Here is a 16492-nt window from a genome sequence, read left to right as displayed (position 1 = left end):
CAATGCGATTGTGCTAGCTAATTAGGAATGGTAGCATGTGATAAAGGCCAAGCTCCACTTTAAAAAAGAAACGAAAAGTGGGATATAAAAGAGGAATAATCCAATTTAAAGGTAGACGCGCGAATACGTTGTTTTATGAAACTCTGGAGCTTTTTCGCAAGCGTTTGATTAGTTCTATTAATTAAGAGACGAATCGAGAGATGCCTCGATCTTATGGAACGGTTTCGTTAATTAATTAATCCAATGTACGAAACTAATTCATTATACGAATTTTACAATCGTAAATTATTGAGCGTCGAAAAAATGCTTCAATCGAGATAATACAATATATAAAATTATTTTATAAAAAATTAAGAATTAATTAACTTTTATTCTTACTTTCTTATTATATTCGTGAATTTACTTGCATATATCATCGGCTCAGAAAATATTGTAAAATTAGAGACCAAGGTAAAAATTAAAAAAGAATTGAGCAAAGTGCAAGCTTACACATTATGCCGTACGTATTTTTTTTTTATAATATCGACAAAATTAGTAATTGTACAATAAAAAATTAAAAAAAATAAATCTAAGAAAATTATAAAATTCAAGAAAAATTATATAATAAATAAAAAATATGAGGCGAAAAGTCGATTCTGGTGTTTCAAAAGCTCTTTCTTTGAAAAGCATGTGCTCGCGCGATAACGATCAACGACGTCAAGATGCATGTCCCGTTGTTCATTACGGGGATGCAAGCCCGGACTTTAATTACAAGCTCGATGAGCACGTCCAAAGTGTCGCCGTGAGATCTTTCACGCGTCGCTTCTATAATAATCCCTGCCAGTCGACAATTAATTACTCGCAAAATGATAACGTTATTCCGCATTACGTCACGTTCGGAGTATCGGTCAGTAATGATTTACTGATGTGTTCGAGAGCAGGTTTTTATATAAAGAGATTATTCTCTTTATAACTCATAAAATACGACAAAAAGAGGACTCACCAATTCAGGATGTCACGAAGAATTCCATATTTCTCTTGCTTGATTCCTGCAACAGAGATTCGGATATCAGTCATAGAAATTAACGAGAAATATACTCTAAAATCAAATAATTACAACAGCTCTGAAAAGAGAAAACAAGGGCTTGTTCCTTTGTATTCTGGATTGAGAGGATTGTGATCAAACGAGAAGACGAAAGAGGAAAAGGTCTAACGAGGATCATTCGCGAATCTAAAGGGCATGCCCTTTTCGAGGACAACTCGACCCTTTTAAAGGGCCGAACCTATATATTTACAATTTGAAATAGCCTTTTATTTCAAAAGTTATATAATATATAAAAATATATAAATATATGTATATCTTCTTTTATATAATAATCTTTATTAATAATATTAAAATTCTTACGATATTAAGAAATTTAAAATTACATTTTTGCAAAGTAAAATTCAATGCAAATGATTATAGAATAAAATATTTAATAATTTCACGACGTGATAATTCCTCGTGATTTTTACTTCACAATAGAAAAGTGCGAAAAAGATTTGCAAACTTAGAATTATACCACTCATATTCATTTGGTAATTTAATTAATGCTAAGATGTTGAATTCTACTTTTGTCGCATAAAAATCACGTGCGCGTTTTCGAGTTGAAAATAAAAAAATCAGATATTCGACTAAAGAGACTTGCGGAATCCGACCCTGCTGCCCTATATGGCTTTTCGTAAATCCGAGGGCACGCGGTTGTTTTCGCGGAACGCGGTTTCCCCGACGTTTCCGATTCCACGAGCGAACGAACGAGTCCATCGGGAGAAGAGGAGTGGTCCCGAAGAGCCCTTCTCGTCCTACAGCCGTGGCCCTCGACCGTTCGCGATGCATCGTCTAATTGAAAGCGACGTCCAGGGAAAGCGCGGGAACGAGGACGAAGGCGCGGACGCGCGAGGAATGCCGAGGTCCTGCTGAAAGGACGAGAGGCTCCGAATAAAAAAGGGCGTATCTCGTTCAACGAAACACGAGCATATATCAAACAAATTGAGTTCGACGCTACTCGTATTCTTTTTTTCACCCTCATCGTATCGCCGCTTCCCTTGTTTGATATTTGATCAATTATGAAAATCGAACGAACACACCTGTTAGTTTTCAGCAATTTGAGAAAAGTTAGCTTCGTTAATAAAATAAGAGACGGCGACTTTCTCGCCAGCTGATTAATATAATAATAATTATCATGCAATAACAACGCTTTCGTTCAAATGGGTTTTGTTTGTGCGAAACATCTGTCATTACAAAAATAATCTAAAGACAATTACTTTCGTAGTGTTATAATTATGAAAAATTACAAGGAGAATGCTTCTCAATTTCAAACATAAGTTATTCAAATTTTTATAATTATATATGTTAATATCAGCATAATAGAAAAATAAAGAAACAAATTATATATTTAAAACCGTTTAAATATATTAACTTCAAATTCATATTTCTCTCTAAAGTGTAAAATGCGGCCATCGACTCTGGCAGGTAGTACGTATAAATTAACTTCGCAAGACATTTTGATAAGACGACGGAGCAGAGGTAATTAATCGCAAGCTGCGGCGAGAACGTGATTCGCACGCTTGCTAATTGCCATTTAGGATCTTATATGTGATAGAGATAACAGTCACCAATCGATAGTTTCCCGAATTCCAACCCATTCGCTAACTATTATCAAATACATAGAAAATACGTGCTGCATTCACTTCTTAATCAAAAAGTAACAAGTACAAAATTCTAAGGTTCATCACATAAATTGTGTTTTCAATTTTCCTAACACACATATATATATATATATATATATATATATATACTTAAATATTTCTCGCATACTACAAATAAAATACTATCAATATTAAAAACTTGTTTGTTAAAAGCAAAATAAATTCACATAGTTCACGTTAAGTTAGATTATCTCCCTCTCTCTGGACAATTATAACCCTGGAATTGTGTAATTATGCGTATTCGTATTTATCGTTGTCGACATGCGAACGGCGACGCATGTCAGTGACGGATCGGCGCAATTTGCTGCCACAGCAAAACAGCTATTGTCCAACTTAACCGCGAACAAGAACGGATTTCGGAAGAATAAGACTCCTTTCATATGCATAAGTAGATATGTATATGTAGGGCAACAATTATCCGCGTAAAATGCTTTCTCGTTATACATCCCCGAAGACAATTTGTAAGAAGTGCAATTTAGTTTAAATAATAATATTATATTTATACATAATAAATCATAAAACTATATAATGTATCAAATATAGTGTTGCAGGATTTTATTAAAATTAATTTTTTTCTTTAAAATTATAATCAAATCTTTCTTTAAAAAAATTTGTAAATAAAGAAGAGCTCATTGTAAATTTTGAATTTTTGAGATCAAAAAGAGAATTAAACTTTTGAGAAATAGAGGTTTCATTGGCTGTAAACATTAATTTAAGTTTCAGTTAATTTATGCTCTACAAGTTGATAAAATATTTAATGACAAAACTTTCAAGTGATCGTTGCTTATTGCTTGCTCCCATTCTTACTCTCGTTATTGTGTATGCGTTATAATGAAAAACGACTGGTAAATTAACAAACTTTAGTTAACAACTGCGATAACCGACGCATGGTACGATGTGTTTTTCACATAAAAGTTCACCACTAATTAACTCGATTGGATCAAATTAACGAATTTTTAGAAAGTAAAGCTCAAAACAATTATATTTTTTTAAATTAAAATATGAAATTCTTTTAATTTCGGCATTACAAGAGCGCTCAAAATAAAGAAAAAATATCGAATTATTTTATTATCAAAATAATCTGCAACTAAAAAATAAAAGATAAATGAAATTAGACGTTACACGTTAATAAAAAAATTTACATTACTTTGTACATGCACGTGTAAATAAGGCTGAAAAAACGATAACAATGATAATAAAAAAAACAGCAGAGAAGTGAAAGAGAAGCTGAATTGACGGTTCTGGTAAAAATATTAGAAGCGATCATGTGCAAGAGATGATGTTGACAGAACGCTCGATCGGATGCTACCTCAAGAAGGTGAAAGACTATCTCGATAATCTCGACCAAAAAAAAATTCATTTGCTATTCATTGAAGACCAAATAAAACATTCACAAGAATTGATACATAATCATGATATAAATAATGGATTTTATATTAAATTAAATAAAAATAATAATGTAACTAATATTTTAATATATTACATTTAATTATTATATTAAATATTAGTTATTTATTATTGTGATATTATTTCTACTAAAAAATTATTTGGTTCTTTTTTAAATATTTATTTTAATATAAAAAATATCTATATATAATGTTATAAATAATGATAGATCTCAAGTTTGGAAAGATTATGGAATTAGACTATATATCGACGTATATTATTGATGTTTCGAGAATTTTAAGAATTTGAGAAAAATATCGGATTTATTATTATAACTTCTCCGAATCCTCCTGATCAATAATCATAATATAAAGTTTCGTATCAATAGCTTATCGTATCTAGATAGAATATAGAATAACCACTGCATGTGAAATGGAACAGGATGCGACAGATCCTATAAAATCCCAGAATTGCGATTATTCGCTGGAAAAGCTCAGCGAAATGATACGAGTGAAGGGGCGAAAGATATTTAAATATGGATAAAGTGAGTCTGTGAGTTCAACCCTTTCGTGGTCGGGGGAGGCAGATCCGTAAATAGAGTGTAGACCCGTGAAAGATATTCGTCATATGGCTTTAAAAATATGCTTTGGGAAATTGGAAAAAAACATGAGATAAAAAATTATTCTCATTGATCAGATATTTATGATAAAATTTCTCTCTAAAAAAAATAATATATAAAGAATTAAATAATTTTCGTACCAATCAATAACGTAATATAAAATCCTTGAACAAAGTAAACGATAATGATCCGAGAAAAATATTATTTTTCAATTAATGTATAAGCCTCGATTTAAAAAATTTAATTGAAACATTAATACTTCGAATTAAAAAAAGTTAATTAAAAGATCAAAATACTTTTACTCGTATCTTAAGATATTTTAGTATTTAAAATTGAAAGATTGTGAAAAAATGACAGATATGTCATCGTAGTTTTTTCTTAAAAAGAAACAACATTTTCGCGAAATATCTTGAAGATTGAGGTTAGTACATATATTCGAAATATTCCAGTAATATTTTTGAATGCAATTCTAAATGCACGGAAAAATCAGCAAAAATACATTTTTTCGAAATATTAAGCATTTCCCATCGGAATCTCTCTGAGAGAAATAAATCTTTATATCACATAATGCAATAATTCTCAACTTTATTTCTTTCGTAATATCAAGTAGAAATTTGTTGATTTAATTATTAAAAATTAATATTAATAATTTGGATTAAAACAATATATTTTTATTTATTTTTCTACAAAATATTTATACAAATTAAAAATTTGATATTAACTTTTAATAATTAACGGCGCGTAAAGATATTAATGTAGAGAGACATAGAATGTGAAAAAAATCAAGAAAGAAATATTGATCTAAGGATTTTTAATTTATCACATTCATTGAATTAAATGCATGACACGACTCATTCATTTCTGGCTTGTTTTACGACTGTTTCGAGAGATTTCAAGAAGATGATTTACTCGCGTCTGACGTCTCAGGATTTTAATAAAATGGCACGAGAATCTTGTCTCCCTTGTTTTGAAACAGAGTCGCCATTATTTTAATCCATTTCGTGAAGAGGAAGACGTTAAATAAAAGCGTAATAAATAACAAGACAGCGAGTTTTTTTCAGGAATACAATATACTTTAACTTTAAAAAGAAATCAGAGAATGCAGCTGACATATTAAAGATAACAAAAATAATATATATATAAAAGAAGAGAAAGAAACAAAAGAATATGACTAAAATATTTAAAATTATATATATGCGTGTTCAGATTTTGTTAATCAGTTAATTTTCACAATTCTTAGTGTTTTTGAGACATTTAAAATATAAATATACTAAATATAAATGCTTTATCCTTTCATTAGAAATATTTATGTACGTAAGATATGTGCAGATAAATAATGTTTCATATTTTTTAGCATAATTATAATATTTAAATATGCATAAACAATATTTTTAATATAATTCTTATGCATAAGACATTCTATAAAACAACATCAAATGTTGAACAACGCGCCTTATAGAAAGATCTCGAGAAAGTTTCAACGAAATGGCGTAGAAGATCTTGCAGGAGAGACGGCAGAGAAGTTCCATCGAGTTATTTTACCACGAAACTCAAAAGCACGTGCAAAGTTCGGCACGATGTAACATCTCACCGCTTTTGCATAGTTCGAGCCTTATTCGCCAGCTCGCCTAGCGAACAAATCGCGAGCTTATATTCGCTAACAGAAAAGTTAATCAATAAAGTTAGAAGATTTCATTATTTTGAATAGCCCTTAGCACACTCAAAAATATTCGAGATGAAATATAAGACACTACAACTTTCACGAGTTATTTTGCAAAGATGTTTAAAAGATAGACTCCTATAAGTTTTATTTTAATTTATTAGAAGGCAAACAATTTAATAAAAATATAAAATTATATTTTATACAATTGTTATCGAAATTTTAAATTGATTATTGTTCGGTGGAATAAATAATAGGGGTATATAATTGAAAAAAAAAATAAATAAAACATTATTCTCAAACTCTCAATTAAGACCATTAAATCTAAAAAATCATCAATTTTAAAAATGTATAATTAAATTCTATATATATTATTTTTTATTCATTAATAATCTTCAAAGCTCAAATAACCTTTAAAGAATTATTTTCCATTTTTTCGATACACACTTTCCAATTTCAAAGAAGTTGTCAGTCGAATTATCAGCAACGTAAAACCGACATCTGCGATCGATCTGTTCCAAATCCATGACAGTTGTCTACGCTGTTGTCGACAGATCCGCAACGATCGACAAGAGTTTCTCTCTCTCTCTCACACACACACACTTTCTCTCTCTTTGCAACGTCTATACCAATCTAAAATTGAACTGCCAACTGCCAGTAATGCAATGCGCCTATCGCTGCCATCTTCCGCCTTTTTTCTACGCTCGCCGACTTATCTGCGGTCACGTGCCTACCCCTGTTTATCCAATCTTTGATGCATCATACCCCCGGGAACTACCAACGTCCGGACTATCCGTTGTTTTATGTCCCGCTTTGTCTCTCGCAACGACATACCCATTATATGTACATCTGCCTCTATTCGTACAATCTTGAACAAAATCGAAATGCTCTCTTGCGCATTGCAAAACAAAAATATGCACTTTGACTCTAAAAAATTTTTATTTTATATATAATAGTTCTTGAATTTCTCAATATTATACATGAAATTAATTAAAATTAAAATCGATTCGGAATCTCTCATAAACATCTAACGTTTTATTCAAGAGCGTCACGGCAGCTTAGAAAGCAATAAAGGACTTTGCTTTCAACTGTTCTTAGAACACAATCACAAGTCTTTAGATTGATGTCATTTCGACTTGACATCGTTCGAATACTACAAATTTGTTTCCCTATAAAGGCTTTGACTTAAAGCAGCAGGAGTATAGATCAACGTAAAGAGCGACCAACTGAAGGAATGCAACTAAACAACCACTTAATCGATGCGGTTAAGCTGACAACTGCTTAGATATTATTTAGGTATTTTAAAGGATTCTATTATTCGATATTCCGAAAGCTTATGTTAATATTTTTTTGAGTTAAGAATATTATATTCTTAATACTTTACAAATATAATAATATTGTTTAATAATCTGAAAATATGCAGATATTCTAAAAATTTCTAAGTGTCAAAAAATTTCTTTTCGAATTTCTGGCTTTTTGATTGGAACTCTAGATAGCATCTCGAGTTTTAAAAATATAATTATTTATCCTAGAAATACTATAAAATCAATATTTTATAAGAGAAATCTTGAAATTTAACAAAAAATGATAAAAAAATCTTACAAAACAAAGTGAGATGCTGCGTGAATTTGATCTCATTGTCAATTTTTCCTGAAATATTTTTTTTTTATATATTTAAACTCTTAAGAACTATAATATTAAAAAAAAACACAAATTTAGTTAATCATTTATAAGTTTCTACACAATTATATATCAGCTTCATACATACAATAGAGCTTTAAGAACAAATATTTATTTACAAGCTTACCTAATCTATCGGATGTTTGAACGTAATTAACCGCATCGATCGCAACGTCAAATATGAAAAGCATATATTCAAATGCAGAGGATGCAATTACTCGATCCCACACGCGGAATCAGAATTTCTCCAAGTATAAGACGACGTATATATCTTCTTCGAAAGATTCTTCGCATTGCGCGATCTAGTCAAATAAAGACTTTTTATCGGAAGAATGAAAAAAAAATGAAAACAAGAGAAGGAGGAGATGGAGACTGTGAAGATAAAAAAAGCCGCGAAATCTCTCGGAGGCAGCGAGCGTGAAATTCTTATGGGAGCTTCCGCTTCGTTCGTGGGAGGAATCTTTAAGTAGCAATGCGCGAAGATGTCCGCGGAGCGCAAATTTAATAGGCGAAACCTGACAGAAGGTGTCCTGGTCCGCGAGGATAAAACCAGACGAAAGCAAAGAACTGAATAGGGGAGGATGAGAGAGTGCACCCCTGGGAGAAATTTATAAACCAAGGAGGCATAAGCTATGGAGCGAGGCACGACAAAAAGCGGCGTCACGTCTCCGCGTTCGCTCAGCTCTCGTCTTCTTCGCCCTTCGTTATCCGTCGCGAAATTTACAGAAATAGATTCGCCGCCGGTGGCGGTCACGACCGCGACATTGGATTATCGCGACACGCGGTATATGCGCGTCCGAAAAGTTTCGAGGATGGAATAAAAAAGCCGTAGCGCGCGCCGCAGTAATATCAATAATAAAACGACGCATACTCAATTTAATACCAGCAATATGAGAACGCCCCATGAAGAATATTCAATTTCTCCCTTAATATTTCTTTTATTTCACATATACAATAATTTTTCGACTTTTATATTTGACGATACTGATTAACATAACTTCATCAGATGTTAATACATGCATATAAAATTATGTAAAAAATTATATGTATGTTAAATAAATATTGATGTGCATTATTTATTATGTATTATAATAAACACATATAATAAATTCTTAATATTATATACAATAATAAAGTATTAATATATCAGAGATATACACTGAAAAAAAACTTATTGAATTCGAATAAGTATATTTATTTCAATACTGCCCAATAAATTATTTATTTGAAATTAATAATATGGATTTGATATGAAAAATATTTATTTAATATAAGAAAATCTTTTTCCAAACAAATAAAATAATTATTTATTTCAAATAAATGATTCATTTGGGAGTATTAAAATAAATAATTTTTAATTTAGCCATTTTTTCAGTGTATATATAGCATATTTGATAAATTATTTATTATAATACATACTGCAAAAGCAAGACTGCAAGAATGTAATAAAGTGGGCAATTAATTAGTAGTATTATTAATGATTTCAGATTTGTCACCATTGTCCTGCTTAGTCTTTATCTCATATAATACTCCTACTGAATTACAATTCTTGAGCGAAACAAAGATGCCGTGAGTCGCGTGATGAAAATCTCCGAGTTTCTCAGAGAAACTCGGAGCTTTTCGTCGCGTGACCTTTCTATCTTGAGATGTGATTAGGAGCACGGTATCAAGGCGAAGATTAATACGATTGCATGTCATATAAGAATCTTGGAGAAGAATCGCAACAACTTTTATGCAGCGTAACTTCGTTGCGAATATGTGAGTAATTAGACAATTTTATCTATCGACAATATGTAAAAATTTATAATTTATAAGAATAAATAAAATTTGATCAAATTATATATACGTAGATATATTAATAAATTGCAAATTATATACTTATATCTTCTTAATTATTTTTATGCTTGTCTAGTTCGCGCAACACGATAATAATTGTGATAATTCTTTATGAGATGTACGCGGAAATAATGTTTGTATATATCGTACGTAAGCAAAAACAACAGGATCTTAATAATAAATATAGCTACATCGCGTAGCTATTATTGATCCATAGTTCCAATTAAGTATTTGAACGTTTTTGGGACCGATAGCTTTTGGCGTCGAGCCGGTTAGAGTTAATCTCAAAATGACGTTTCTCCTTATTCATGAAACAAGATTTTGGTTGTTGGCTAATTTTGATATAATATCATTACAAGCCACTTTGTAACTAATTTAACGATAGCTCCTTGGCAAATGTTTACATACTTCGTCGCTCATATGTTTACGTTATATAATTATATTGCACATTACGTTATAATTATATTGCACATTACGTAAGGAGTTTTAGTAGCATGAAAAATATTTATTCTATTCTCGTTATCATTAGAAAAAGTCATTATGAAATTAATTAATCTTTAAATAGATTCATATTTTTTTATTTATATTTAAATGATATAACGCACAATAATGAATTTAGTATCTGCTTTTAAACTAACAAATTTTCAATATAGAAAATAACAGTATTTCGTTTAAAATAATTTGTAATAATTTCCTTTATAGTCAAGACTATTAAAAAATGTAACATTTTAAAAAAGATAGCTATATATCATCGCGCGTTTCGCAACTCGAGTTTTTAAGAATTGTTTTTAGTTGTTTATAATTTTTCTTTTATCTTTTTTTGTAATTACGTTATTTAAAAAAAATTAAAAACATAAATGTAGTGACTTTTAAACAGCTACAAACAATTTTGAAAAACATAGTGCAATTTTAGATATTTTAATACTAATTGGAGTTAGCATTATTCAATTTCAAGATTTTTTTTAAGTAAGAAAACAAAGATAATAGAATAAAAACCAATCATAACATTTTATAGAAAAATATTGTTTCATTTCCTATTGTATACAATTTTATTCTTCATAAATAGAAAATATATATTTTCTTTTTAAATTGTTATTTATAAATACTCAAATAAATCTTAAGATTCCAATTTACTCCAAAAATACAAATAACAAAAATCTAGATATTAATAAAAAATATAATGCTACAAAGAAAAATATTTGAAGTAAATCATCTTCTGCGGAGATGCTTGCGATCAATATTACACATCCATCACAAAAATTTTTCAAGTCTTTACAATCGAGCACAAACAACTCGTTTGCAACGCGAGATTGCTCTTTCAATAAATAAAAATTGTCGAAAGGGTTAAAGTACCGACGTGCGTGATCATCCAGCCGGTAACGTTCGTTTCGTCATTCCGACATCGAATGCCGTCGACGGTGAAGATGAAGAAAATGTATAGATACGAGAAGGGGAAAAAGACAGAGATAGAAAGGATTTGGTGGGGGATGGCGGCGTCGAGGGACGAGCAGGTGGGGTAGTCGGGGGTGGCGAGGGGTTTAAACGGCGGATGACGTCGGTCGGTCGGTCGGGGGTTGCAAAGAGGAACCAGGGGGAAATCGCGCCACGCTCGTGGTGGCGATCAATACTTCGCCACCACGCCTCGACTTCGCCATCACCTATCTCTCGCGCTGCGTTGCGAGAGAGCAAAACTTGACTCTTTCTCTCTCTCTCCCTACGTCACGAGCCAGAAGGTGGAATCATCAACCCGGAGAATACCGATCACCTTGGACTTGGACGGATCCAAGCTTTAACCCCTTACCCTTGTAAAAATAAATATATATGATATGTATCATCAAAAATGCGTTATCGATGCTCTTGTCGGTGTTTCATTTTATTATGTTAATAAAAACGAATATAATTTAGTAATTAGAAAGAGAGAGAGAGAGAGAAAGTAGAATTTTAAAAAAATTTTATTTAAGATAGAACATCTTTTAATAATGTCTATGACTATATTTAGGTGATTTTTACATCAAGGTTTTCTCTTTCAATTATTTTGAATAATTTTATTTATGCAGGAATTATTCTGCGTCAACAAAAAAAAATATAGATTATTTTAATTTATATTTGTGTAAAAAATATAAAAAATATATCATTTTATTAAAATTTTATTAGTATGAATGATATACGAAAACAATGCAAAAATTAATTAACTCAGTAAGATAATTGATCTCAAGTATCTAGCCGTGTAAGTTTATTAATTTTTCTCACTTCTATATGCATAAATTATTTGCATAATATTTTATTTAACATACACATAAATTATAAATGAAATTTGATTTCTATTTTATTATTAGCCTATTTCTTCATTATTTAACAACTATTTATAAAACTAAAGCAAACATTAAATACAGAAAAATTAATCTCAAAAAATTGTAGAAAAATTGAATATGGAAAAAATAACGATTGTTGTTTTTAAAAAATCAAGGCTGTTAGAACCCGGGATGGTTAGAGATTTTTTTCATAAATAAAGTTATGACAACTTAACTTAAGAGAGTTTTCTAATAGAAGAGGATGAAACCTCTCGACTTGTACAATGCAAAAGAAGAACTCATTTGTGAAGTATTTCTTTGACGAGCGAATGCCCGAACACGCGTGGCCCCGTTCGATGGGGTCACGATATGGGGTGGAAAATGCGGAAAACACGAGATGGCAGCACATTGTAACCGGACAAAATTTTTGGCACATTGCTTCAAATCGTGTTTTCATCCCCCCCAAAAATGCAAGATACAAAAATACATATAATATGCATTGTAAAATAATTAAAAATATGTGTCACATGTTAAATATACATATACTTATAAATTGTTAATATAAATTTAATTGCAAGTATATCATTAATTTATTTCAGCATTATTTTATAAAAAAAATAACATTCCACTAATTCTTTATCTATAATTTATTTGATTATTTTTCAATAAATAATATAAGCATAAGAAATTCGATTGTATATAGTACCTATATATCAACGACCAAACCTTATAATTTTATTATTTAATACAATACCGGTCATTAAATAAAAGAAGACAGCCTTAAAGCAAATAAAGCATGATGCGATCTATGAGTGAATGGTGGCGAATAATCGATGAGCGGTAAAACGTGCGAGGTAAAACACACATTATCGTGGCGGTAAACACGGGGAGTAAACTACTAACTAGTCCGACTAATGCAATGGTCGTTCAACCATTGGTAGACATCCCTTGTTTCGCAGAAATGAGCGCGCGTTTATAATCGCCAAACATAATTTTAATAAAATGACGATATCTCTTGTGCGCGGATTTCCTACGCTGATATGCTAATATACCACGATAATGAGAATTTCACATGTTCATTCACAACTTTAACTACGATCTGATAACAATTAGTCGATTTTTTTACTGTTAATTATTAAGACTCGAATCCTCATATATGAATAAATTTTATCAAACGAGCTTAAAATATTTATAAGTAATTTAATTTCTCAAAAAAATCTAGTAAAAAAATAATCATTAATTGAAACAATTTCCAATTTACTTATTGTTAGCTTGACTTATAGCTAAACATGACATCGCGTATATATTCCAACTTTTCCATTTATCTTATTTTTAATTCAAATATCAGATGTTCTTGTAAAACTTTTGACTTTATATTAAGAACCTTTAAATTAAATAAAGTTTCAATCGTATTGATTTAGGTGAGATCGCTCGGATGTATCGAAAATTGAGTTGGGACGTTTTCTCACTCCGTAATTAATTTTGTTTTCATTGGACAAATCGGTTATTAATGCATGTTTCAATCGTATTGAAATATTGGAATGATTGAAATAAAAATGTACATTTGTATATTTTATTATTTTTTTTTGTATTATCGTTTTCTCATGCAAGTATGATAATCGTGAGTAGTAGATCGATATCACGATTCGCTCGGATATACGCGACCGAATAAATTATTCCTTCGTCAAATAAAGCAAAGTTGTGCTGTTCATAAAATTATTATTCTACCGCGCATAATATCTATGCGATATTTATGAACTTTAGCTCATGTAAACTATATGTATATGCAAAAAACAAATGTACGCAATCGAATAAATTATTTCTTCATCAAATAAAGCAAAACTGCATACTGTATATAAATATATTTATATGTATATGTATACTTAATGTCTTATCGTTACATATTCAATAGAATGTATATAATTAACCTTAATAAATATTCCTTAATAAAATATTTCTTTATCTTCAATCAAATATTTATATGTAAGAAATCAAACGTTATAATTAACATCACTTATATGTGATCACAAAAATTGTGATCTGTCCTATTTATATTTCAAAAATTCAGCACACATTTCCATTTTTAAGATTAAAAAATATCTGAAATTAAAAATTATTAAGTACTAAATATCGGTATATTTACCCATCATTAAGTATATCTTTCAAAATATATAAAATATAAAATAAGATTTAGAAATATCGATTCTTCACATAAAGGAATCTTATAGAACAGATACATTAATAAAAGAACATTGATTGAGTTATGGCCAGGCCGTATATATTCTCTATATTTTCCCAAATATATCGTTTTCACGAAAATAGAAGCCCCAAATATAAAACATCGCGGCCGATCTGATTTATCAATGATATCGACGAACCGTCGCGCTATAGCTGCAACAGTAACGATAATATCGAATATGTGCACGATAGATCGACGTGTACACGCGACGGTACACGTCGACGTACATCCGTCGTTTCGACACGACGGATTTAGGTGCGTCGATAAATAACGCCGACAGGTGTGCGAGCACATCGAAAAGCTCGCTCGCTCGCTCCTTTTGATGCGAATGAGCCTTCCACGTCGGAGGCTACGGACCGTAAATTAAGGTCAGAGCCAAGAGCGATGTAAGCGACAAACCGCGAAAAAGAGAGAGAGAAGAAGAACGAGGAAGAGAAACGCGAACAGATATGCAAATCACGCTCGGCTGTTTACGTTTGTCGATCTGCTGTCAAAGTAGCATGCCGACGAAATAACATAGATAGCCCATTCGGTAGAATATGAGTGAGAATAGATAAACCTATCTTGCGAGTAAACTGCAGTTTAATGAAATTTTAATCTCTTAATATAACACGTCGCCTCCCAAAGAGGGACACTTAATTTTTTTGTTCTTTAAAATAAATTGATCTGACCTAATAACATATGGCGTTAAAAAGTGGCCAGATGTTGGGAACTATAATTTTGTACAGTTTCAAAAATCATTAACAGATGGTGTCGATTGACAGATAATTTCGTGCGTATAGTAGGACGAATTAGCATTCCGTATTAAATTTAAAAAATAATTAAATAGAAGTTATATGTATATTGAAAATTGTAAATGAAGTGTACAAAATTATAAAAGCAAAGAGAAAATAAGGACATTCTCTATACATATATGTTAAAATATGAAAAACAAGTTTGTTTGCCAATTTACTAAATCAACGATGACATATCTCTTATTATTCAATAATTAAATATTAATTTAATTACTTCATTTTGGTATACTGGTATCTCATTAATGGCAACGTACACATGCACGGACAGAATTTTCTCTTAGAATTTATCTCTGAAAATCATAGTAATCGTGAAACAATATGGTATTGAAAAAATTTTAAAAAGTTTCTCTGATTAAATATTTACCACAATAAAAAATATTATATAATATATATACATAATCAATTTTACTATGCACATAGTAAAATTAATCAATCATATTTTACATTTTATTGTGTAATAGATATTAATATTTTTTATTGTGGTAAATATTTAATCAGAGAAACTCTAATAAAATTTTTTCAATAGTGTCCCATAATTATCATAATTTTCAGGATACATTCTAAGAGACAATTCTTTCTGTGTACTTTCATAATTTGTTAATTATTTCCTTAATTATGATTTTTTGTCTTTTTATCATGTAAGAATAAAATTTGATGTACAAGAAAAATAATGTGCAAAGCATTTCCCCAGCAACGATATAAAAAAATTGTACACAATAATATAAACAATAAGTGTGATTTTACATATTTTTTTATAGTGTATATTCTGCATCAATGTGCAGCGCGCTTTAAATATGATTACATTGCAGTTTCCCTTTAACATTTCAAATCTGCTTTGTGTATATAGAAGGTTAATCCACTTCTGACTTTTTTTTGCATTTTCTGATTAAAAAGTATTTATTCCGGCATATTTCCAGACATTCCTCTCATTGCAATATAATGAAAAAATCGAAAAATGAGGACAAAATATTTCCTTTTTTAACGAACAGGAATAAAATAATAATAGCTATACTCTCTCTCTCATTTTTCTTTGTCTTGTAATTAAAAATATAATTGTGATAATAATGAAAAGTGCTCTGAAGTTACATAATAACATTACGACACAGTATCATATTTTTATATTGTAATAATAATGGCAACAATAATTAACAATTGATGATAATTGTAATATAATAATACTATATGAGAATATTATAAAAATTAGTATGTCAAAGATTCACGATCTAAATTCTCCCGGCGAACAGCTCGTATTTCCAAGTA

General features: G+C 30.2%; 1 protein-coding gene across 3 annotated transcripts in view; it reads right to left on the bottom strand.

Annotated features, from left to right (window-relative positions):
• The window catches only part of bsk (mitogen-activated protein kinase dJNK), a 148954-nt gene that overhangs the window by 131270 nt on the left and 1192 nt on the right, over window positions 1-16492 (bottom strand). For all 3 annotated transcript variants that reach the window (XM_085482294.1, XM_085482297.1, XM_085482295.1), the window contains one exon: window positions 983-1028. The gene's annotated coding sequence lies outside the window, so the exon portion shown is untranslated. The remainder of the gene's footprint in view (window positions 1-982; window positions 1029-16492) is intronic.

This window comes from Nylanderia fulva, unplaced genomic scaffold (assembly GCF_048542155.1).
Source record: "Nylanderia fulva isolate GAGA-0341 unplaced genomic scaffold, ASM4854215v1 Scaffold20, whole genome shotgun sequence".
NCBI lineage: Eukaryota > Metazoa > Arthropoda > Insecta > Hymenoptera > Formicidae > Nylanderia > Nylanderia fulva.
This window is presented reverse-complemented; position numbering and strand designations above follow the sequence as displayed.